At 42.0% G+C, this 26,512-nt stretch overlaps 1 long non-coding RNA gene across 1 annotated transcript in view; it reads left to right on the plus strand.

Annotated features, from left to right (window-relative positions):
- LOC309481722 overlaps positions 1 to 26,512 on the plus strand; it is a 430,539-nt gene that overhangs the window by 75,914 nt on the left and 328,113 nt on the right. The window lies entirely within an intron of this gene.

The raw sequence follows: 26,512 nt of genomic DNA on the forward strand, positions 1-26,512 counted from the left end.
CAACCATCTCTAATCAATGTCAATGGACTTGATTCCTGAAATGGAAGCAGAGAAATAATTAAACATCACTTCTTTATTCCCAATCTTTAAAGCTAATGGATGAACAGTGCTCAGTATCAGGCCATAAGCCGTCATTATCATTTTGTTCATTCACTAAGCAAGGTTTAACTTGTGACCAATGATACCATCTATCTGTTCCTACACCCTTCCCTTTAAGGCAAACACTTGTATCGGTTGTTAAGAGTATCTCATATGGTCCCTCCCATCTAGGCTCTAAACCTTTCCTAGCAATGCGTTTGACCATAACAAAACTGCCTAACTCAGGAATGTGTGGAATATCAGTAGTGGTATGTTTTTCATCCCATTGCTGTTGAGCTTCTCGCACTTTCTTATTATTGTCTTTGGTAGCTTTGTCCAGCATTGTTAGATAGCGTCGTAACTTCTCTTGGAACAAAGTAGAATCTCCTCCCGTTCCCGCAGGTGGCGGAGCATCAGGAGGTAGGACCATTGCTCTTCCAGTCATCAGTTCAAAAGGAGTTAGTCCTGTTACTCTGTTTGGAGTTGCTCTCAAGTTCCACAGAATAGCAGGTAATAACTTATGCCAACCTTGGCCAGTTTGCAGAATGGCTTTGGTAAGAGCGGTTTTCAACGATCTGTTCATTCGTTCTACCATGCCTGAGCTTTCCGGATGGTACGGAATGTGAAACTTCTGTTTGATCCCCATCAATTTCATTGCTTCCTTCATCAGTTTTCCAGTGAAGTGAGTTCCATTGTCAGAATCAACTTCATATGGAAGACCCCAGCGAGGAAAAACTTCTTCCACCATTACTCGTGCTGCCGCTTCAGCTGTGCAAGTTCTCGTAGGGAATGCTTCCACCCACCTAGTAAATCTGTCCATGATTACTAGAATGTATTGGTACCCTCCACTGGGTGATAAAGGTCCTGTGAAATCGATTTGGAGGTGTGTCCATGGACCCGTTGGTCTGGGTGCATGTGACATTCGCACCTTTACAGATTTTCCCACATTTGCTTTCATGCAAATTAAGCATCTTCTACAGTAATCATCAATGTCTCTCATCATTCGTGGCCACCACCACGTCTCACTGATTTGAGCTTTCATTGCTTTTGCTCCAGCATGCACTTTTCCATGATACAGCTGCATTAGTTCTCTTCTTGTTCCAATCGGCATCACCACTTGTCCGGTTGGAATTCTCCAGATGCCTTGATCATCCTCTTTTGCTCCTGCTTTTATCCATTGTTCTTTCTCTTCATCTGTCTCTATTTGATATGACAGAAGATGATGCTCAGGATTATCTTTGCTGTTTTCCTGTACCATGGTAACAGGAGTAAGAGGTAGTAAAGCTGCTTCTCTAGCTGCTGCATCTGCTGCCGCGTTTCCTTGACTTTCTTTGGACTTGTCTGATTGATGTGATTTTACTTTGATCACGGCTGCTTCTCTTGGTAAGTGACATGCTGCAATCAAGCGACGAATTATGGAAGCGTGTTGTATTTCGCTCCCGCTACTAGTGATAAGTCCACGTCTTTTCCACAGAGCAAGATAGTCATGGACCACGCCAAAAGCATAACGACTATCTGTGTAGATGTTGACTCGATCTCCTTCTGATAGTTCAAAAGCTTCCGTAAGTGCCGTGAGCTCAGCTACTTGTGCTGAAAATTGCCCAGGAAGAGCTCCTTTCTTCACAACAGTTCCATCAGCTTCCACTACAGCCCATCCAGTATGTCGTTTTCCATCAACGTAATAACTGGATCCATCAACCCATAACTCCTTATCTGGATTTTCAAGAGGGATTGGATTAACAGGACCATGGCTTTCCTCTTCTACTTGTTTTTCACACTCATGTGGTGTTCCCTCATGTGGTTCTAGCATCATTGTTGCAGGGTTAAGGGATGTGTCTCTGATTATTTCCACTCTCAAATCCTTGTTCAACAAAGTTGCTTCCCATTTTGCTCTTCTTGCGTCAGTTATGGTCTTGATGTTTGTGTTGTTCAACAACGTCACTATACTGTGTGGAGTGTGAAGTATGATAGTTTGTGCTCCTATCAAATTTTCCACAGCATCCACTGCCCATGTGGCACCATCGAGAGCTTGTATACATCGTGGTTGACCAATCATTGTGACAGGAATCTTTGTGGAAAAGTATCCAACTGGTCTGTATCGATCACCTGGTTTTTGACACAGTACTGCTGAGTAGGTCTCATTTCCCACCCTGGTCCACAAATGGAATGGCAATCGTCCATCGGGAAGTCCCAAGGCTGGGGCTGATGTCAGTTTCTCTTTCATAGATATAAATGCTTCCTCAGCTTCTGGTGTCCAGGTTATCTGCTCCACTCCAGGCTTTCCTCCCTTGTACAAGTCGATGAGAGGACTAGTGATGCTGGCAAAATCAGGTATATACTGGCGACAGTAGTTGAAAAGTCCCATCACCTTCCGTATTCCTGTAACTGTTAGAGGTTTTGGGAGTTTCCGTAATGCCTCTACACGCTCTGTTGTCATTCTCCTTCCCTCGACAGATATTTCTTGGCCCAAGTAGATAACCTTGGTTTTGGCCAACTGTGCTTTGTCGGGGTTGACTTTGAATCCTCCTTTCCTAAGGGCTTGTAGGACAACATTCAGAGCAAATATATGGCTGTTTTCATCTGGGCTTGCAATCAACAAGTCATCAACATATTGGATGCAAACACTCCCTGAACTCTCAATTTCAGCTTTTCGCTCCGTTAAGAACTGATCCAAAGTTCTATGGAATACCACAGGAGATAAATTTAGCCCTTGTGGGAGTCGGTTCCAGACAAACTGTTTTGCCCCCACTGTGAAGGCCAATTTCTCTTGTGATTTTTCGTCAATAGGTATAGACCAGAAAGCCGACAGTACATCTAATACTGTGAAAATTCTTGCGTTTCCTGGAATATCATTCAGAATGGTGGCTGGATTGGCCACAATAGGATGCGGTTTTGGTGTTACACTGTTAAGTCTTGTGTAATCGATGGTTAATCTCCATGAGTTATCCGATTTCTTGACAGGCCATACAGGACTATTAGTGGTTGATGAAGATTGTCTGATGATTCCTTCAGCTTCCAAGTCTGCCACTATCTCTTCCACAGCTTGTCTTGCTTCAGGTCGGATAGGGTATTGTTTATGAGGGGCATGTATCGGTCCCTCAATAACAACAGGGTCAATGTTGGCTTTACCGCAATCCAATTTGTGTTTAGCCCAAACATCTGGATATAAACTGCACAGAAGTCCCCACACACCATCTTTTCCCCAATCTCTGATAATTGGTTTTGCTGTACCAACAGACGTTAGATTACATGTGCGATCTTCGTGTGGTATTATTCCAGCTGTTGTAGCGATTTGACGACTGTCGGTAAATATGATCATGTTCAACAGTGGAAGAATGTCCATGCCAATAAGGCTTCCTTGTGAATTCGGCCCTACCCAGAAAGATGTCCATAAGACTTCATCTTCATATATTTGCAAAGGAACTTGTATACTTTTGCAAAATTTAGTGATACCTCCTCCAACTCCTTCAACTTCCATAGTTTCATCTGTTGTAGGTAGGTTCAGATCTGTTATCGAAATCGCTGCTCCTGTGTCAACCAAAATGTCACATGGGTGGCCCCCTATCAATGCATTGACGAAAAGGCGATTGTCTCTTTTCTTACTAATACAGGGGGCCGCTAATTCCTATTGCGGATGCATAATTCCCTCTATGAGCTGACGGACTTGCGCTTCAGTCCACATCTTCCCTTGAGAGGTTTCATCATTTTTTTTCGCACTGACTTGTTTAAATGATGGACCTTGACCTTCTGCTCCACCTCCTTTAGCCCAACAATCTTTTATTGAGTGGCCACGCTTTCCACAGTTGGTGCAGAAAATCATCCTCTTCTTTGTGTCCATGTTGTATTGAGCTGTTGCCACTCCTCTTCGATTTGGCTTGTTTCCTTCTTCCTTGTTTGATCTCGTAGCCATCTCTAAGCGCCCAGCCCATTGTAAAATCTGATCATATGTCTCACCTGGATTGACTCCAAGTGATAAGGCTTGTTGGTATTTTGTACTAAGTCCATCCACAAGTGTGTCAGTGAACTGTACATCATCTCTGTCAGGTTGTTTCTTAGCACAGAGAGCCCATCTCTCGTAAGCATTCCACTTACGCAGAGCATATTCATCTGGAGATTCATCATCTTTTTGCTTAATCAATGTCACTAATGTGAAAGGAATTTTTCCACTGCCCAAGATTTCTTGGATTTCTTTTCGAAACACATCTAATGCTTGCCAAAGACCCAGGGGTCGCCCCTGGTCATCAACCCACAAATTTATCCATTGGGCTGTGGTTATCGAAGCTGGCAAGCGTTCCCATCTGTCTCTTGGGATTTTAGCTTTCACAATGGTGTGTATGTCTTTTAATGTCATTTGATGTGCTTCAACCAGAGAGTCTAATTCTCGCCAAAACTCCGTGTTTGGATCTTGTCTCTTCAGAGGAGGCAAGACTGTGAGAATGGCTTGACGTTCTCCTGGTGTGAATGGTCTCTCTTCTGTCATCATTTCAGATTGTAAGTCTTCCCTTTTAATAACAGGTGAAGAAAATTCAGGACCGATCTTGTCAACTGTGATCATGTCGTCATCTCTTGTCTCATCATCCCAGTCAGATCCATAATTACGAGCTGGTGTACATCGCAACATGTCTCTGTTTGGCTGGGCTGATTTAGATCTTGTTATTACTGGAGCTGCTTGTGCAGATGCAATGTACATCTTGTCAACTGGACCTCCATTTGATCTCGAAGGTTGAGACTGTGTCACAGGTTTAGATGAACTTGTATATTGTTCAGGCAAAGCTGGATAGATTGGTTTATAAGGAGGAGGCGTTACTGTGGTTGCGGATTTCACTGGTAGTTGTGAATATTTTCTTTCCGCTTCAGTTATTATATTTGTCCAATCTGGATCAAACGAATCATCATTGGTTGTATTTTCTCCATCTGAACATTTAATAGACATGATTTTGTTCAACTTATTAAATGCTTCAATTTGAGGCTTCATTGCTTCAGCAAGTGGAACTGGACCGCCATTTATATCACAACAAATTCCACCTTGCTTTACAATCCAATGAGCTGCCAGTATTGGAAATGCTTGTGATTTTATCTTGTCTTTTTGAGACTCGAACCATTGTAACTGTGCATCCATATTTGCATTTATGTCAAGTCCTTTTTTCAAAAGCTTAGCTTGTTTCTTGTTCTTTCTTTCAAGGTACCAAGCCGAAATTGTTCTGCTGTTACAGTCACTTTCTGCCATCTTGCAAAGTTACTTTGTGCTGCTCAGAACAGCAGGGATGTGTGTGTCTGTGAGTGTGTTTCTCTAAGGGTGGGGCTATGGTACTCTGCTTCTCTCTCGCTCTCTCTGTATATTATGTGTGTGCGCTCAGAACTGCAAGCCTATGTATGTGTGTGTATGCATATGTGCATGTATGTATGTGTGTGTGTGTGTGTGTGTGTGTCAGAGGCTACCCTTCTTCTCTCTCTCTCTCTCTCCCTTCTCCAAACTACAGTATGTGTGTGCATGAAGGTATGGAGCAAATTCTGAAGGGAGGGGCTGCCTCACTCTTTCTCCCTTTACAGAACAAAAGAAAATTTTATAGAAAAGTTAACTTCAATGTTTTTCAGTATTTTGTTTAGGTTCCAGTTAACTCAAAACAATTTTTTCTTTCTTTTTTAAATATTTGTGGATTTTATCTCAGATTAATTTCTTGTTTTCTTTTTTCTTCTTTCTTTAAGCTTACTCAGATCGGTATCCTCAAATATTTGAAGAGCTTTACGGTCAAAATTGGAATGCACGCGATCCTAACTATTTTTACTCGTATTACTCCAGTGTATTAACGTGCTTTAGAGTTTTACCTGCCATCGTTTTAAACAGACTCGCCACACTTTAACCACTCATGTCAATCGAGCTTTGCTTGTGTTTCACCTCTTCGCCCCGGGTGCGAATTCTTCCGTGATGGGTATACTTTAGGAATTACTCTGCCTTCGTTTTTACAGTTCCGCCATATCCCTCACCAATCAGTGAAACCAGCAAATATCTATAAATAGTTTAACCGTCTTACAGCTAATTCTCCCAGATTTTTGACTAGATGGTCTTTTTTCTAAAAAAGATCCTTCTCAATCCCAGCATATCAAATAACTTTAGAGGTTTACTTTTCAGAGAACTCAAATAAGCCAAATTAAATTGAATTATTTTTATTTTTTTATTATACTATGTTTTATATTCTTTGGCAAAACCACAGGCTCCTTAAACAACACAGTTCTTTTTAGCAGTTACAGTCATTGTCTCTAATCATCAGGCAGACTTAGAACTTTTATATAAAGGAAAAAGTCTTACCTTGAGACATTATTTCTGGATATACTATCTTGTTCTTCGTGACGCCAAATTGTTGATTTAAAAATCTTGCTTTCCCCTGTTGTTTAATTTCATGGAAACAGACACCAGTGATTTTGCAAAGAGATCTCTTATTTAATTGGGTTATAAAACATAGGAGGAAGAGACAATGGACCAAGCTAAGGTCTAATTCAGCTTCTCAGTCACCTTCTTTACATTTCCGTCTCTTCCTGATTTTCGGACAAACAGGGCTTGGTTTTTATATCCCTGACCAAGGAAAAAACTACATCACCATAGGAACACATACATTCAGCAGAAGAACATGTGGTTTCCATTAACGTTGGAATGTATTCCCCTTATGCTATGCATATACATTTCAGTCCAGCAGCAGCACACACTCAAGTCCAAAGTCTCCCAAAGTCTCTCCCACATATTCACAAAATACAATGAGTACAAATAATTATGAATGTATATAAAGAGTATAAAAGAGATACATAATACTACTAATTATGAATATTAATAAAAAGTAATAATAATACTAAAAACAACAGTAAATGATGAAATTTGAGTCTTCACACACAAACACACAATCTGAGTCGTCGATCAGTTTTGCTATGACAAGTTCGGTAATTTCAAGATGAGAGCTTAGCGACTCGTGCAGGGGCTGCATGCGGGATTCAATGTTTTCCTGTTTGATGAGAATTTCGCGCGAGACTGTCACGCATATTCGAAATAGCTCATTGATATCAAATTGTTTGGAGGAAAAAGTGCGCCAACGGTTCATGGCTTCATTCAAATGTGTTGTTTCAAAGACTAAGTTTGGGGTTCTCACATATTTTATTGAGTTATTGAGTGTTTAATATCTTGGGCCCTATTTTAACGATCTGAAACGCAAGTATCAAGCGCGAAACGCAAGTAACTTTGTGGGCGGGTCTTGGGCGCTGTTGCTATTATACCGGCGGGATAAATGACTCTTGAGCCCGACGCAAATCTAAAATGGGTCGGTCTGAAGTAGCTTCATTACTCATAGGTGTGGTTTGGGCGTAACGTCAAATAAACCAATCAGAGCGACATCTCACATTCCCTTTAAGAGCAGGCGCTTTTTCCATGGCGGATTGGTAACGGCGGATTTGCCAGGCGCGCACCAGGAGCGCTTCACAGCCGAGGAGACCGACGTTCTCGTCAGGGCCGTAAAAAACACAGAGAAGGGACATTGTATGGGGATGGGAGAAACCCACCCAAATTAGCTTCGGTTAAACAGGCGTATAATAATTTGGGTAAATGTGTAAGCTAGATTTATGCCTATATTTTCACATCTTCATGGACACAACAATGATTTCCCTCGTGTGTTAATATGAATGAATGAATGAATGAAATCTTTATTTCGAACAATTAAAAAATTAATTAAACCAAAGACAGCAACACATGAGAAATCCATCAATAAAAATAAAACAAAAACAAGAAAAACAAAACAAAGCATAATTTAGCATAATAATCACACTGTTCGAAAAGGGATAGGTAGAAGCTCTAGGCTTATCAAGACCTACAGTACAAGACCTAATATTTTTCCTTGTAATAATGTATGATTTGCAAAAATGAAATCTGTTACTTCTGTGTAGATGAGATAAGCAAAGTGTATGCGCGTTGTGCACACGCTACATTGATTATGGCCAAGCATGCGCCCTTAAAATAGCATATGAATAACATGCGCAACGCGAATAAAATGCGCAACGGAATTGTTTTCTAAACCTGCAAAATAGCACCAGGGAACGTTTGCGCCGGAACACGCCTCCTCTTTGCGCTGAACCACCCCAGGGAGCGCAAGTGTATTTCCTAATTTACCGGTGTGCGTCTGTGGAGGGAAAAGTCCGCTGTGCGTTGGGTGCAAAATAGGAATGATATATGCGTCGCTGTACAAAGTCAATTGTGCTGGGTGCAAGATAGGGCCCCTGTTCTTCTGACTCATTTAAACAATTCAGTTCAAGGGTCATCTGGGTTCTAACGAGTCTCAATTGCTTTTGGATAAACGTGATTAAATTATATTTGAGTTGACTGAATTTGGTTTTCTCTGGTAAGGCTATTCAGTCATCAGAGTACTTTTTGGGGTAATTTACAGTTGTTGTTGTTGTTGTTGTTGTTTCTCTATTGGTATGTGGTAACATAATGTGCAAGGTATTGTCATTTGTCCTTGCCAATGTAAGTTTCCTAAATTGTATTATTCAAATAATCTTAATTCACCTATTCCTTTCTTTTGCTTATTGGTTTCCTTATTTTGTTATATGTCATTGTTACGTACGCTGCGCTACGTAATTTTTGATCTTGCGTATGTTGCTGCATATGCGTGTTGTGTATGTCTGTGTACTTTATTTGTTTCAGGTGTGAAGCTCGATAGGAGAGTGCGCCTGTCAATCTTCTGACGTAGGATGCTGACGTCTGGAATCGCGCCACCAATCGCCTGTCACCGTGCAGTTTATGAGTGGCTCTAACTTCAATGGCGACAGTCGAGATAGATTCTGGGTTGGGAAAAAGTATGCACACTCTGTAAGGATGTTTTTTTTTTTCGTTCGAGAGACCAGTCTGAGAGACTGATCAGTGTCTGGGGTTCGCTGCTTTTATGATCTGGCAGTTAGATCAGTTCTCTGTGTTTGTGCTCGAATGTGTTTGTGCTCTTGATACGTGCTTGAGGTGCCTGCTAAATGTTTGTTGCTGTCATGCAATCTTCATATCAGTTCACCGTCCAACATTGTGTAGACTGGCGGGAGAGGTTGTGAGTCAGGTAAGCAGGTTGCGACCTACATTTGCACACGTAGTTTTCTATGTGTATTAGACACACTAGTGTTAGGAGTGGTGCTAATTATGTATGTTTTTGTTTTAGTTAGTATAGTTATAGCATCTCGTACGCTGAAGATGTTTCTTTCTACCTCTTTTGTTGATAGTTAGTTTAGTTCTTTACCTTTAGTTAAAGGGGCTTTTTGTTATATTAAGTTTTTGATATAAGCACCACACTCTTGCTCCTTCCTCTCCCCCAGATTGTCTGTTGATCTGATTATTCTTGTTACGTTGTACGAATTGTAAATATTCATTACTTTATTACTTTTCATTACTTCATTCCTTTATTACTACTTCACTTTATTGCAGTTGAAGGATTAAAATCTTTCAACTAAGTTATGGATTGTTATCTGTTCCTTTTCTTTTGCAATTCCCGTTACTGTATTGACACACACATGCAAAACTTTTGTTACGTCTAATAATATTCCTAGACAAATAACATTTAATTAACGAGGGACGTAACAGTCATTAAATAAACCTCAGGGTTTATTATAATTTCCATGTGGTCTACCTTCTAGGGTTGAGTCAAGATATTAGGAAAACTTTTACGTAAACTCAAAAACATATAGTTTTCTAATTGGAGGCACTGCGCTATTGTATATAACCACACAATCTTCTTGAAGTATCTATAGGCCTTTGTCTATTCTTCAGAGAAAGGGACAGTAATTTCTCTTTATTTCCGCTGGGATATCCGGGCTTCTGTAACAGCGTTAAATTAGTTACTGGTAAATGATTCACTCTTGGTGTAAACAGGCCTTAAGAGATGTAATGACATTTTACAAGAAACTTTCTGACAGAAAAACAAGTGATTTAAATCAAAGATGTTAAATGATTGATAGGCAGAGCATTTTTATGATTGACATGTATGAGAAACTGTGGCAACCAAGTCATAAGCACCTGAGACCCTGGGGCAGCGTCCAGGTCCAGGCTATACAATCTCACAAATGTGAGCAGGGAAGACCAGCCCGCCGCATCACACAACTCCTGTAGGGAAACCCCTAAGATTAAGGCTTTGGAGGCCGCCATACTCCTAGTAGAATGAGCTCTAACCAGCAAAGGTGACGGATGGCCAGAGATCTCATAAGCAAAAGAAATAGCCTCAACTATCCACTTGCTGATCCTCTGCTTAGAAGCTGGAAGACCTTTCTTAGGTGATCCAAAACAGACAAACAGCTGATCTGATTTTCTCCATGGGGCAGCTCTGTGGACAAAAGTGTTCAGTGCTCGCACTAGAAAGAGGAGATTCAGCTTTTCCTGGTCCGGAGTCGTGAAAGGGGGAGGACAGAAAGCTTCAGCCACGTCTTAACCATGGCGTCCAGCCCCAGGGGGACAGTGGAACCAAAACCAAAGTGGACAGTGTGTCGTGTCCTGAGATGCAAACAGATCCACCTCTGCTTGGCCATAAACTTCCCATATATACTCCACCACCTCGGGTGGAGTCTCCAATCCCCTGGCCTCAGCCCCACTTCGACAGAATATCTGCTCCTATATTCTGGCACCCTGGGATATACACTGCCCTCAGGGAGAGTATCTTCCCTAGGGACCAGAGGAGGATCTGGTGGGTCAGTTTGCAAACTGGACGTGACCGCAGACCCCCTTGATGATTTATGTGAGAGACCACCGATGTGTTGTCTGACCGGACAAGCACATGATGGCCCCTCAGGTCTGGGAGGAAGTGTCTCAACGCATTGAAGACCGCCATCATGAGCCTGAGCTGAGCGGCCTTCCATTACTGCCCCCCAGTCAGTGAGGGAAGCATCTGTCGAGAGCGCAACTCGATGGCAAAGAGCTCATAACACTGGACCCTGGGATAGGAACCAAGGTTTTCTCCATACTGTATAACCAAGGCGCGGAGACACCGCTGCGTGATCTTGATCATACGAAGTATCAAACAAAGATGTTTTCTTTGAACGTTCCAGGTTATTTTGGAGTTTTATTTTATAACCATGTAAACTAATTAAAATGTTGCAGATGATACGAATAGGCTACAGAGATTATTCTAATGTTGAAATGTGTAATTTATTTTTAAACAAACTATATTATGGTCTGACACCCTCGGTCTCTCTCGCACACTATCGAATGCGCTCTCGGACACCCTCGGTCTCTCTCACGCACAGTCAAGCTCACGGCATTCGCTTCGCTTTTGTCCAGTCCGGCGCCTCATAAACACACACACCAGAGAAAAAACTTTGCAGGTCCTATAGCGGAGAGAGAGCCTACTCGGATGAAAACCACTTCAGTGAGCTCAATTATAGTAATGCCACATTTTATTGTTAGTAACGGTAACTGCATTGTAATGGAGGAAACAGTAATTAGTTTGATTACTCATTACTGAAAAAAATAACGTTGTTATTCCCATCACTGTATAGGACGCAACCCCCCATCCTTTTTCGGGAACAATGAAGTAACGGCTGTAAAATCACGATTCTCTGTCGGGTGAATACACCTGCTCTATTAGCTTCCTTCACTAATAGAGTTTTCACTTCTTGCTCCATTACCAGAGACTGCTCGGGATGCACTAACTTGAGCAATACCCCGTTGTAGCGTGGCGGACGAGAACCGAACTGGATTCTGTAGCCTTTCTCTTTGATCTGCAGGACCCACTGAGATTTATTTGGCAGATTCTTCCATTCTGTCAGATAGTATACTAAGGTTACCAGCCTCTCGAGACTGGCCTCTGGTGTAATTGGAACAGCCACTTTGGTGACCTGAAGCATACTGTTAGGAACCAACCGAACTGACTGTTTTTGAACCCCTATATGACGCTCTATATGAGGAGCTGGATGCCTGCTCATACCCAGGGGGCTGGGGACGGCGAGGGAGATATTTTTTAAATGCCTCTGCTTGTCTTTTGGCCTCCTGAAACCTCTCGACGACTGATTTACAGAGTCGCAGAAGAGGCCAGGAGGCGTTAGCGGGGCATCTAATAGAAAGGCTCTGTCCTTATCTTTTATTTCGGACAGATTAAGCCAAAGGTGCCTCTCAGTGGCCACCAGGGCTGCCATAGACTTCCCTATTGCTCTGGCGGTCTCCTTGGTGGCCCTGAGAAACAGATATGTGGCCCGACACAATTCTCGAACTTTGTTGGACCCCACCCCCTCGCTCTTATCCAGATCCCCCAGCAGATCAGCCTGATATGCCTGCAAAACTGCCATAGTATGCAGACATGCTCCAGCCTGACCTGCTGCCATATAAGCTTTCCCTACTAAGCTAGATGTAGTTTTGGGTGGCTTAGCGGATAGCACCGGGGCCTTAGCCGTATTCTTTCAACTCCCTAATATCTTAGAAAATACATGGACTTGGGGGCTGAAAAGATGGGACGAATACGGCTTGTTTCACGATCTAGACAGCTCGCTGTGGAGATCGGGAGAAAAAATTAAAGGCCCCGTGAGGGAGGTGATACATTGGGGGACAGGAAGCGCTCGTCTAGCTAGCTTTTAGGACGAGTGCCCTGTTTATCTGCCGGCCATTCAATATTTAATTTAGTCATGGCACGAGTTATCACCTCCATCAGCTCCTCATAAGCTTATTTTCATCCTCAATGCTCGGAACTAGAGCACTGAATCATTATTCTCTCTCCCCGGGCAGAAGAAGCCACTGGACAGGCTTCTGACACCGGTGAAAGAGCCCTGGATCCCCCGGGGGAAGGGAAGAGAAAGGATGGGGCCCAGAGAGAGATCCAAACACATCTGAGTAGCACACATGCTTGTGACCGACAACAATAAATAGACAGACAGTTTCGACATAGAGCACTTGCTTAGGCACATAATCTAACGTCGGTCAGACCAGATGTGCTTTTATCCTTTCCTGGTCGTGACGTCACCCGCCCGTGACGCTCACTCTCGCCATTGGACTAGCTGACATACGTGCTTCAGATGCAATCACGCAGGGGCGTTCCCAAAGTGCCATAGACGCAACGCGAGTTCCCTCGAAAGGGAACAGTGAGCCGGCCTGACAATAGATGGGAACTTAGGTGCTGAAGCTTCAAAATGGACACAATTGTACACTTAACATGTTGTAAAAGTATGTACAAGTTGTTTGCTACAGTATATTCCAGGTGATATGGTACAGCTTTGTTTTAGAGACAGACCAAAAATTCAGTTATCTGCTGTTCATCTTCCTTTCGAATGGGCTGTTAACCATTGCAACCAAACAAATCACTGTGAATAAATCATTCAGATTGTGTCGATCAACTCAAAAGAACATCACAAACATTTCAATGAAAGTTAGGGTGGATGTCAATATTTTTTATTTATATTCACTTATGCTTTATTATTTGGAATGACATGAGAGTGATTAAATAATGACAGAATATGTTCATTTCTGGCTAAACTATGAGTAATCGCTCATGTGTTCATTAATTATTTGTAAATATAATCAGACCAGACCAGATGCAATGTAAATACAATTACCCTTATTGATTTTTATTATTTTTATTTTTATTTTTATTTTTTATCTTGCATACTGGATAAATCAGACCACTGTAATAAATGACTCATCATGGGACTGACTTTCAGACAAAAAATAAAACTGTGACACCAAGACAACGGTCGGCCAACATTGGGCCGTCATTGAGTTTTTATCGGCCTGTTAGCTAAGTTTTTTGCAATGTGTTATGCACCGTTGGCACTAGTTGGACCTCTTTCCCCTAGTTCTTTGATGTCGGTTTGGTGTGTCACAGCCTTTACAGCTATAGAATATGTTTCTGTGGGTTGAATACCAACTCAGCATTGAGGATTATCATGCACTGTATTAACTGTAAGTGGCAACTGCATCTTCCTCTTTCAGAAATCCAACTACATTGATTCACAATGGCACAAATCCAACCCTCTCAATTACTGTATGTGATAGAACATTTGCCTAAGTTCTGTCAGAAATCAATGCTTTGATACATATTTACAAATCATGTAATATCCAATGAGGGTAAGCATGAATGCTTTGAGTGGTTCAGTGTTACTTTTTTTTTTTATTTAGCGGCAAGTAAATTGGGCGACGAATCACAACTGTTTTTGTGTGTAACAACCATTATTTCATGATTCCCTGTGGAGGTAAGATGCTACTGAGCTTCGACCCTTAAATGCCTAAATGTTTTACAGCAAAGGATGATTTCACCCCAAAGTCTTTTGTATTATAATAAAAAGTTCTGCAACTTTTGTGGGAGGCTCATAAAAGTAAACCGCTTCACTTTTCTCATTAAATTCCAGTCCATTTTGATTTCCCATCTGAAATGGTGGCTGTGCCGACAGTGCCTGAAATATGAATTATAGCCACATGAAATTATGGCATTGATCATTTTAACTGTCATGATCCTTTATACTCAAGCGGCATCTTACCACAAAAGCCTTATTTTATGGCCTATGTATGAATATATGCAAACCCAGTTTAGGGAAATTTTAACAGAGAAATGAAATAATATTTAACTAATGAGGTCATCCTTTCTTTTTTGGACTATCTTTATAAGGATATATATCGTAATATGTCCTGTATATCCTGCTAATATTTCTCTTGGCAGGTTCCTGATTTATTCTGTGTTTGTTTGCATGTTTCTCTCTGTCAGATTTGCTAACATTGGATTATCGTGACAGCACGTTGCCGGGGTTTCTTGAGATCCAGCTTTTGATTCCTGTGAGATGTTCTTTCTCACGCTTTGTGGGTAATTCAAAGCAAATATTTGGGGGAAATAAGTTAAACCGAGAGGGAATATGCAGGTCATGCTTTGAATAGTAATAATTGGTCACCACAGTTGAAGAGATTCACAGATTCTTGACAGGATGCATAGCTCCACACTCTGAACACTGAACAATGTCAGATTTATTGTAAGCAGACAAACCAAGTGATGGATAGCCAACCTTCATAAACACACAAACACTCAACTTTCCAATCTGACATTTGGCACTGGGTTTGTAGACCAAAGCAGATGGCACTCTGAGAACTGCTCTGTGGAATAAACTCATTACTCACTCAATGATTTGAGCAGCAGGGCCTGCTGGGTAAGGATGTGTTTGAAGAGGAGCCATGGGGCTTGAACAGGGAGCTCAATAAAAGCCGCATAACCCTTGAAAGAAAGGGGAAAGTGTGTTTTAACCTCTTTTTTTATTTTTTTATTTTTTTTTTTAGATTGTGACTTTCTGTTTACAGCTCACATATTCTGATTGGCATGCTTTTTTTTCCCTTTTTTTATCGGGGACAAGTGACTATATGCACAATGATGCCTCAGAAAATAGCCTGAATTCATGAATATTTTAACATAATTATGCCAAGTTGAACATTAATCTGGAACAACGTTCCTAATAAATAATCACTGGCTGAACTCTATTTCTAAACCTAAACTTAACCCTATGTGTGATTAATTGATTGGAATGTTGTCCCAGGACCAAAATGTATTCTTTCCAGGCACATGTGATATTTGGGTAAATCACATTAAGCCCTTTTTAAGTAGTGTCAGGGATTTATGTCTGGATCAAACTCAATCTCAGTTTACATGTTATAAAGATACAGTATATTCAGGACTTTATTCACCCCATTTAACTCATGCACTCTAAAAAGTTTAAAGTTTTTTTTGGTGAAACATTTTTACACTAAAAAAAAATTAATAAATTTTAAAGCTGTGAAGTCAATTAAATATACTGTATGAATTGAGTAAATGCAAGTAAAAAAAAATTAAGTAAATCTCAGTAACTGCATCTGGTACATTAACAAATAAAATTGAGTAGAAATAATTTAACACTTAAACATTTAAAAAACAATATTTATGAGTAATTTTAACTGTTTTTATTTATGAGTAATACTAACTTTTTTATTTCCTCTAAACCTTTGTAAAATAGTATTCCATACAACCACCAGTATACATGACATTGGCCTTTATTGTCGATAAGTAGCAATGCAGCATATTTTACACTGTTTTAACATGTAGCCAATACAATATTGCCTACATTTAAACTCATTTAACAAACATTTTATAAGTAAAAATGAAACATTTAAACATTCAGGTAGCCTAATTCAAGTGTAATCAACCAATCAGTTATCAGTTATCCAATTTCCACCGGATCTCACGCTCTGCGGGTGAACTGCGAACTTCATACCGCTGTCCTGCCTTTCACTCACAGCCGAAAGATACTGTGAGCGACTGACTCCATAACCTGCCAATAAACAAACAGTGCACAGTGCTGAGGACATTTTATTATCCAAATTAATTATATTCATTATCATTAGGAATTAAGTCGTGTGTTGTATGCAAGGCGTTTCATTCACGCGAAAAGACAGGCGTGACTCTCGTTAGGTGTCACATTACGCCTCTGCACAGTAGCCTAATGATTTTATAGATAAACTAAAACATTCACAAACCTGAATTTCACAGAGGAAAATGCACCAAATCTGCGACGACGAGAAGAGAAGAACGTCTCGGGTTACGACTGTAACCCTTGTTCCCTGAGAAAGGAAACGAGAACTGCGTGGAATGACACTTTGGGGGAACGCCCCTCAGCGTAGCGCCTCTGAAGTATGAATGAAACTAAACCAATCCTGATTGGTGTTGCGTCATGACGTAATGTGTGACGGCATATGCGGAAACTACAAAAGGACGCCGGCACACAACAGAGATAGCCTTCTGTGATGAAGCAAGCGCTCCCAGGCAGGGGGAGGCGTGGCGAAGAGACGCAGTTCTCGTCCCCTTTCTCAGGGGACAAGGGTTACAGTCGTAACCCGAGACGTTCCCGTTCGAGGGAACTCGAACTGCGTCGAATGACACTTTGGGGGAACGAGTACCCACTTTGCCACAACGAGCCCTGCCTGTCCTAGTGTGAAGCTGCGCACAGGCACACTTAGGACGAGAGCACAAGGGTGCCAGGTGTCGATGGAATGTCCAGGCTGTAAAATCTAATAAAAGTGTGAGGGATGGCCCATCCTGCTGCATCACAGACTTCCTGGATCGGGGCCCCTGAGAGGAGGGCTCTAGAGGATGCCATGCCTCTGGTAGAGTGAGCCCTCACGGCCAGAGGTGAAGGCAAATTGCGCACCTGGTAGGCCATAGATATAGCTTGGACAATCCAGTTGCTAATGGTCTGTTTGGAAGCGGGAAGCCCCTTCTTGGGCGACCCAAAACACACTAACAACTGGTCTGACTTCCGCCATAAGGGGGACCTCTGGATATATATTTTGAGAGCTCTGACAGGGCAGAGCAGGTGAAGTCTCTCCTCATCCGCCGTCACGTGAGGTGGAGGATGAAAAGCCTGTAGAACCGTAGGCCGTGCCACATTAGATGGCACCTTGGGCAAATAGCCTGGCCTAGGATGTAGGATGGCTTTGATGTTGCCTGGAGCAAACTCCAGGCACCCGTTAGATATAGAGAGCGCCTGGAGATCTCCTACCTTCCTCAGAGAAGTAATGGCCAACAAGAAAGCCACCTTTAGGGAAAGGTTCTTGGCCTCAGCCGACTCCAGCGGTTCGAAGGGGGCCTCAACCAACCCTTCGAGAACCACCGCCAGGTCCCAAGTGGGAACCTTGGTACGAGCCGCAGGTCTCATCCTCCAAGCCCCACGGAGGAAACGGACGACCAACTGCTGTCTCCCCAGAGGCCCATCACTCAGAGGAGCGTGGAAAGCCGAAATGGCAGCCAAGTACACCTTGAGAGTGGACGGGGTTAGACCAGCTGAGAAGCGATCTTGGAGGAACTCCAGTTGGGATGCACGATATTGCATTTTGGCCGATATTCGATATGCCGATATTTTCAAACTAATTTTGTCCGATGCCGATACCGATACCGATATATATACACATTTTCCCCCTGATATATTTACACTTCAATTTTACTGAAGAGAAATCCAAGTCTCTCTCCTGTACTACCTTTACCGTATTACACTCATGTGTTGTAGATAAGGCAATACACAAGATGGTATGGTATGATTCTACCATAAATGTATAATTTCACAAATGTAGACAGACATTCACCCTGAAAAATAGGCAAATTATTTCACTTGGAGAATAAATGAAATGCCAGTGCCACATTTTATTTTTAAGTTCAGACTTCAAACTTCAGTCCTTAGGAGTAAAATAAATAAAAATAAATTTTCAAATAAAAAATGCACATCTTCTACTTGAACAGGTCTACCAAATGCTCCCCTGTATTCGGTGCTAATGCAGTGGCGACCCGTTCATGTAACATGTAAGGGTGGCGCTGCCAATAAAGCAACTAAAAGCTGTCACAACGAACCGCAAAAGTAATGATTATGAATGTCTCAAATATAGCAAAGAGACATTTTAATTGTTTATTAATAATTTTCTGTGTCGGCTGCAAAAATGAAGTTGACAATGACTCGCGATCTTCGCAGTTGTGAATGCGCCGGAGAGAAATGCACATTTCGGATTACATCGTTTTCTTTCGTTTTGAATTGTTCTGTTTAAAAATATGATTTCAAACGTTCTGTAGATAATAGATATATTTCTCAGGTCTGTGAGGCAAGTAGGCTATGCTGAGTTTCGTTTCATTTATGAGACTAGCTCCAGTTCAATCGCGGGCGCCTCCGTGTTGTGATATCTATTATCTAGTATCTGCTTTACTTATTATTTATTAAATCCAGGCAATAGGTTGATGAAACATTGATTAAAATTAAGATACAATTAATACAAAACGAAATTCACTTAGAAAGGCTTTGTGCTTTCTGTTTGAGGTCTCTGTGGAAGTTTTAAAGCAGTCTATTTTAGTGCCGCTTTCAGAGCGGTCACGTCCTTAACCGAGAACTGTCACTGTTTTTCCTCATAAATGCGAACACGAAAAATAAAATAAAATGAATATTTTATGCTCTGTGGAGAGCATAGTAGCTTGGAGAGTTTACATTAGTAAGCTACAGGACAAAACATGTCTTTCAAAACATGACCTGCACGAAAGAGAAAAAAAATCTCTGCGTCATTGTACCCAGCACTTCTGAAAATGCACTTGCGAATGCATCTCTGTCCCCAGCACATCTCAAACCAGACTGACGCCCATGCTGACGAAATGCCTCCACATGATAAGTTGCTGGCCCTCATGCACGGTCGTCACGTGCACATAGGAAACACGCCACCCTATCGGCAAGGCTCTGGGCAGTTAACTGGGTCCACCTCACACTCTCTGCACCATACGGTGAAAACATTCCATTTTAGGCCATTTTACAATTTCCTTATGGAGGGAGCTCTAGAGCTGAGTATGGTCTCCACTACTCCTGCTGACAGGCCGGCCTCTCGGTACTGTGCCCCCTCAGGGACCAGACCCACAGTTTCCATAGTTCGGGTCGAGGGTGAAATATTGAGCCCTCTGCCTGATTCAGCAGGTCCCTCCTGATGGGAAGCTCCCATGAAGGGCCGTCCAGGAGTAATATTATGTCTGAGAACCATACTCGGGCCGGCCACAATGGGGCTACCAATAATAGACTGATCCCGTCGTGACAAACCCTCTCTAGAACTCCCGGGAGCAGAGCGATCAGGGGAAATGCATACAGACGCAGCCTTGGCCACGTCTGTACCATGGCATCCAACCCCAGTGGGGCTGGATGTGTGAGGGAGAACCACAGTGGACAGTGAGTCGTCTCTCGAGACGCGAATAGATCCACTTCCACTGGGCCGAACCTCTGACATATTGACTCCACCACCTCAGGATGGAGTCTCCATTCCCCGGGCCTCAGCCCCTGCCTCGACAGGATGTCTGCTCCCTGATTCTGATTCCCTGGGATGTATGTTGCTCTGAGAGACAATAATTTCCCCTGGGACCACAGGAGGATCTGATGTGCCAGTCTGCATAGAGGCCGAGACCTCAGACCTCCTTGATGGTTTATATAGGCCACCACCGACATATTGCCCGTCCTCACAAGGATGTGATGACCCTTGAGGTCCGGCAGGAAGCTCCTCAGAGCTCGGGACACCGCCAACATTTCCAGGCAGTTTATATGCCAGGAGGAATGATGGTCCTGCCATAGACCTCTCGTAAAGCGGCCGTCCATGACCGCGCCCGTCCATGACCGCGCCCCAGCCCGTGAGGGAGGCGTCTGTCGAAACGGCTTTCCGGCGACATGACGCTCCCAGCACGGGACCTTGGGACAGAAACCAAGCTTTCTTCCACATAGATAGGGAACTATATCTTAACCCTGATCATGCGAAATGGGTTTCCCCTCAGGTCGCCCTGCTTAGGCTGAGGCTTCGGCTGAGAGCGTCGTCTATGCCCCCAGGCTGCTTGAGGGGGGGGCTCTAGAAGCGACGCTCTCCTTTTGCGCCTGTCTGTAGGCGGAGGAGCTGGTGGATGGCTGCGGCTGCCCGCTGGGGGCAGACTTCTTAGGTTTGGAGCGGCGAGGGAGATATTGCCTGAAAGCTGCAGATTGTTTCTTCGCCTCCTGAAACCTGTCGACGACGATGTTAACTGAGTCGCCGAACAGGCCAGAAGGCGAAATCGGGGCCTCAAGGAGGAAAGCCCTGTCCTTCTCCTTGATGCCCGACAGATTCAACCATAGGTGTCTCTCCGAGACCACCATTGCCGCCATGGAACGGCCGATAGCACGGGCCGTCTCCTTGGTGACTTGGAGAGACAGATCTGCAGCCTTCCTCAACTCCGCAATATCTTCCGGAGTTGGACCCTCGCCCTCATCAATATCCTTAAGAAGGTCGGCCTGGTATGCCTGCAGTACTGCCATAGTGTGCAGACTAGCACCAGCCCGACCCGCAGCCATATAAGCCCTGGCCACTAACGTAGATGTATCACGGCACGGTTTAGTGGGCAGCACCAGGGTTTTTAGGGATGATGCACACTCGGGGGCTAAATAGGTGGCAAGCGGCTGTTCCACCCAAGGCATCATCCCATAACCGTTATCTCGCGCCCCCATGATATTACTATAATTCAACACAGGGGGGTTGGACACTGACGCGAGACGAGTGTGGCTTGTTCCACGATTTACACAACTCGTTGTGTAAATCGGGAAAGAACGGTAAACCCCGATGATGAGCTTGCTCTCTGTGCTGCAGGAAGCGCTCGTCCAACTTGGTTTTAACTTGCGCTTCCAGCCTCTCATGTGGCCAACTGATATTAAGATGGGCCACTGCACGAGAGACAACTTCCACCAGCTCCTCATATGTGGGGACATGAGGTGGCGAGTCATCCCCAAAATCCCCGCCTTCGATGCTGAGCACGTCTACTTCCTCGGAAGCAGACAGCTCAAGCATCGGGCTCTCCACTCGTATCTTCCGGAGTTGGACCCTCTCAATATCTTCCGGAGTTGGACCCTCGCCCTCATCAATATCCTTAAGAAGGTCGGTCTGGTATGCCTACAGTACTGCCATTGTGTGCAGACTAGCACCAGCCCGACCTGCAGCCATATAAGCCCTGGCCACTAACGTAGATGTATCACGGCACGGTTTAGTGGGCAGCACCAGGGTTTTTAGGGATGATGCACACTCGGGGGCTAAATAGGTGGCAAGCGGCTGTTCCACCCGAGGCATCATCCCATAACCGTTCTCTCGCGCCGCCATGATATTACTATAATTCAACACGGGGGTTGGACACGCGAGACGAGTGTGGCTTGTTCCACGATTTACACAACTCGTTGTGTAAATCGGGAAAGAATGGTAAACCCCGATGATGAGGTTGCTCTCTGTGCTGCAGGAAGCGCTCGTCCAACTAACTTTTAACTTGCGCTTCCTGCCTCTCATGTGGCCAACTGATATTAAGACGGGCCACTGCACGAGAGACAACCTCCACCACCTCCTCATATGCAGGGACATGGGGTGGCTAGTCATCCCCAAAATCCCCGCCTTCGATGCTGAGCACGTTTACTTCCTCGGAAGCAGACAGCTCAAGCATCGGGCTCTCCACTCGTGCGGAAGAGCATCGGAACTGGCGGATGAATCACGAGAGCATGCCTCGGCAGTCTCGGGATCCCCCGCCAGATCCATCTGCGAGCCCCATGAAGAGCGGACGCGGGTCCCGCACCACGGGGCTCGCGAGCCTGGCCATCCTCATTGAAAATAGCCAGGCGGGAGCGCAGCACACGGATTGGTAATCTCTCACAATCCTCGCAAGCAGCCCCCTCGAGAGCTGTCCGCGCGTGTTGCGCTCCCAAACAGTGTACACACATACGGTGTGTCTCCCCCACCCGTAATGTAACGTGGGCAGGGATGCACACATCTCGTGTAACTGCTGCTCGCCATAATATATATATGCTTGTGACTTTGAGACAAACAACACCAAATAAGACATACAAGTTCAGACAGAGAGCGCTTTGCTGAAGAACAGAAAGCTATCTCTGTTGTGTGCCGGCGTCCTTTTGTAGCTTCCACATATGCCGTCACACATTGCGTCATGACGCAACACCAATCAGGATTGGTTTAGTTTCATTCATACTTCAGAGGCGCTACGCTGAGGGGCGTTCCCCCAAAGTGTCATTCCACGCAGTTCGAGTTCCCTCGAAAGGGAACTGTTCTGGACTGGAGAGAATTCAAACAGCTCGTGCTCACTCAACAGTCAGGTTTTTGTCACGTCAGAGAGCGGGGGAGGGGTGCATTGTTTTAATTGAGTAAACTTACTCAATTGCTTAAGAGTGTGAAATATATGAATAATGTTGATTTGAATTAAGTAATATTTTTGATTCTTGAAACAGATCTGTTTAATTCTCCATTCTCAAATATTTTGATAGAAATTTCACAAATATATTAAGCATATTATAAAGAAATAATTGGTTAGTCAAATACTAAATTATTTTAGTGAAACTTAAATATAACTGTAAATTTTAGATAAAATTAACTGTTGGATTTTTAGTCAATTATTTTGATATGTTTAACTCAAACAATCAAGTAAATATTAAGTATAAAGTTAAATATTACTGTAATATTTACTAAGCCACAGAATTATTTTTTAGAGTGTGGTTTTAACAGCAAAACATAAACCATAATACAAAACACATTATTACAATCATAGCATTCCGCATGCATTTATGCTTCTGGTAATGATGCAAGGTTTTTATGATGTCATTTATGGAATTAAGGTATATGGTAGATGCCACTTTTAGAAGAAGAAAAACGGAGAAAAATAATGTAAATCTCCCGAAAATAAAGGCATTACTGCAGATCATCATCATTCTTTAATAGTATGCACAGATGTGTTCCTGACAACTAAACCACTGAGCCCAATGTCAAATAAAAAGTAAAAGACTTTCCATTGAATTATTAATGTAGACATCTCTCTATTCAGATTTAAACAATAGACCCACTTTGTCACTTTGTATGTATACTTGGCTTTTTTATATATTTTTTTTATTAGTGCCAAACTCAGTACACCAAAATGCATCTTTACATTTGATTAGTGCTGTGCCTGTATAGCATACGGAGCAAATTGAGCAGATGGGATCATATTAATAGGGTTTGATTCAGAATCGGACATAATTAGGCAAAAACAGGCACAATTTCTCCTTTAAAAAATTTGAGGTATGTGTAATGTGGTTGCTCGGTCAAGACACTTTTTAAACCACTGTGTCTAATGTGCATTTTTCTGGTCCTGCTAAAAAAAAAAATGTAAAGTTGATTACGAGACGTGAGATGTGCAGACAAAGCTCTTTGAATAACGAAAATTAACAAATGACCTACAGCAAAACCCTTATTAGTTTTTAATTCAACTTTAATGTTTACTCTGAGAGTCTAGAGCAGTTCAATGTAATCCAGAGAATAGCACTTTATAGACACATAATATAGTCCGCTGAAAACCCCATTGTTGTCAGCGAGGGTTGTAGACAGACAGATGCAGAGGATCTGGATAAGTTCAAATACAAAGTTTAATAAACATTGACCAGACAAACACTGAGTGATAGTGAGGAACTAATAATACACATGGTGATAACCTAAGTGACGGACCGGTGTGATGATTAGATGATGAGTGATGAGTGTTCAGAGATGAAAATCAAACAAAGGAATACATGTGATGAATGAAAACAAACTGAAAGTCCATGAAAATGACACAAGGGACAAACACAACTGAGTGAATGTGACAATTGTAAAGCAACGACATTCCAGAAATTTTCCAGGAAATCATGTGGGGGAAAAAAGACAATACCTCAAACATACTACCAGAGGCTTTAAATAGTGCATGAATCTCTTTGAGTCTGTTATGATTAATGATATCTATACATGCCGTGAACAGCCTACTGGCACCATGATGTATGTACTCATTGAACTGGCAGTAAAAGGCTAACACAAGGTTCCATTTACTTTATAAAATCACAGGGGCTTATTAGTTTTAGATATGATAGAAACTGTGGTATGTGGTCGGTGATGAAGTGTTGGTTCGGTTCCATGTTGGTGATATTTATTTATTTATTTATTTTTTATGTGTGTGGTGTGTGTGTATGTGGTTCATGTATTCCCTACATTGTCGGAACAAAATGTAAATGTAGGGAATACCTGGACATTATATGGTTCCCATGGGGAAAATGGATTATAAATCATATTATATGATGTTTTTTTTTGAAAATGTAAATATGCTGAAAGGTTTCTGTAATGTGTTGGTTTATGGTTAGGGGTTTAATATACGTTTAATATACGGTTTGTACAGTACAAAAGTAATGTAATAAAATGTTGACAATATACCTCTCCATATTTATTGTGGTCTGTCATATTCATTTACTGATTTGGAGTCTCAGTTTACAAATACCCAGAACAACCTAGTAATTGTGTAGCAACATGTTTAAAAACACCCAGAATACCTCTCAGCAACAACCCAGAAGACACTTGCAACTGTACCATGCCAAGACCACTCAAAATACCATACAGTAGCAACTTTTAGCAACATAAAAAAAATAAAAAATAAAATCAAATAAAAATTAAAAACTCTTTGAACACCTTACACCTCAGCAATCACCCAGAACACACTGGAATGTATTAAAATTCACTCAAAATACAAAATAATGCCCAGAAAACAACACAAAACATGCTAGCAACCATATACATACATAAATAATAATAATAATAATAATAATAAAATAAAAAAACTCAGAACACCCTAGAACACACATAGCAACATGCTAAAAAACACTTTAAACACTATTTCACACTCAAAGCAATGCCCTAGAAGCAAAACAGAACATGTTAACTGCATTGCAATGAGCTGAAAACTCAGAACACCCTAGCAATACCCAAACACACTAGAAAGTATAGAACGTGCTATGTTACACTCAAAGTATCATAGGTAGCCTACTTTGGTACACAGAACACCATAGTAAACATAGCAAAATGCTAAAAAAATAAATAATACTTTGAACACAATATATAGTAACACCCTAGCAATCACCCAAACACACTAGCAAGTATAGCGTGTTACTTTACACTCAAATTACCATAGCAATACCCTAGAAGCAACATAGAACATGTTAACTACATTGTAATGAGCTGAAAACTCAGAACACCATAGCAAACACATAGCAACATGCTAAAAAACACTTTGAACACCATATGGTAACACCCTAGTAATCACCCACTAGCATTCAACAATACTATAGCAATGCCCTAGCCTAGAAGATAAAACAGAACATGCTAGTCACTATATAGCAATGAGCTAGAAAAACACTCAGAACACCACAGCAATGTCCTAGCCAACATCTGCAGGGGTAAACAGCTGTCACAGAAAATCTAAAAACGTATGTATTGTTATTTATCAACTGGGCTGAAGGCGCATGTAAGAATAACGTGCTTTTCATTACTCCTGTAGTGTATGATTGCAAAAAAATAAAAATAAAAATAAAAAATGATATATATATATATATATATATATATATATATATATATATATATATATATATATATGTGTGTGTGTGTGTATTGAACATTGGAGCAACAGATTTTGTGTGAAAATAAATCATATAAGTGGTTTATTTTGTTTAAAAATCTTATAAATGTATGAAGTGGCAAGGTGGGCATTTTACCCCACACGGGGCAGAAAGGCTCACCAAAAGGCACACATTATTTATACAAATACTTTAGCTAAAATAATATGTTTTTTTAGTTAATACTTTTTTAAAACAACCACTTTAGCAAAGTTTGTACTATTTTCTGTTTATTTTTGATAAATAAAATTATTTTTGTTCAATAAACATACATTAAAATATGCAAATAAAAAAAAATACAGAAACAAAATTATTTTAAAGGTGCATTAAGCAACTTTGCATGTTAAAAATACCCGTTTTCTAACCCCTACATGCTTAAACAATTGCCTGATGGGCTGAATGAGCCCTTCTCTGATCACTGAGATTGTCTCTATAATCCTGTAAAGTAAAATAAATAAGAGGGATTCGGGCCGGAATT

This window comes from Leuciscus leuciscus, assembly GCF_965113295.1.
Source record: "Leuciscus leuciscus genome assembly, chromosome: 19".
Taxonomy (NCBI): Eukaryota; Metazoa; Chordata; class Actinopteri; order Cypriniformes; family Leuciscidae; genus Leuciscus; species Leuciscus leuciscus.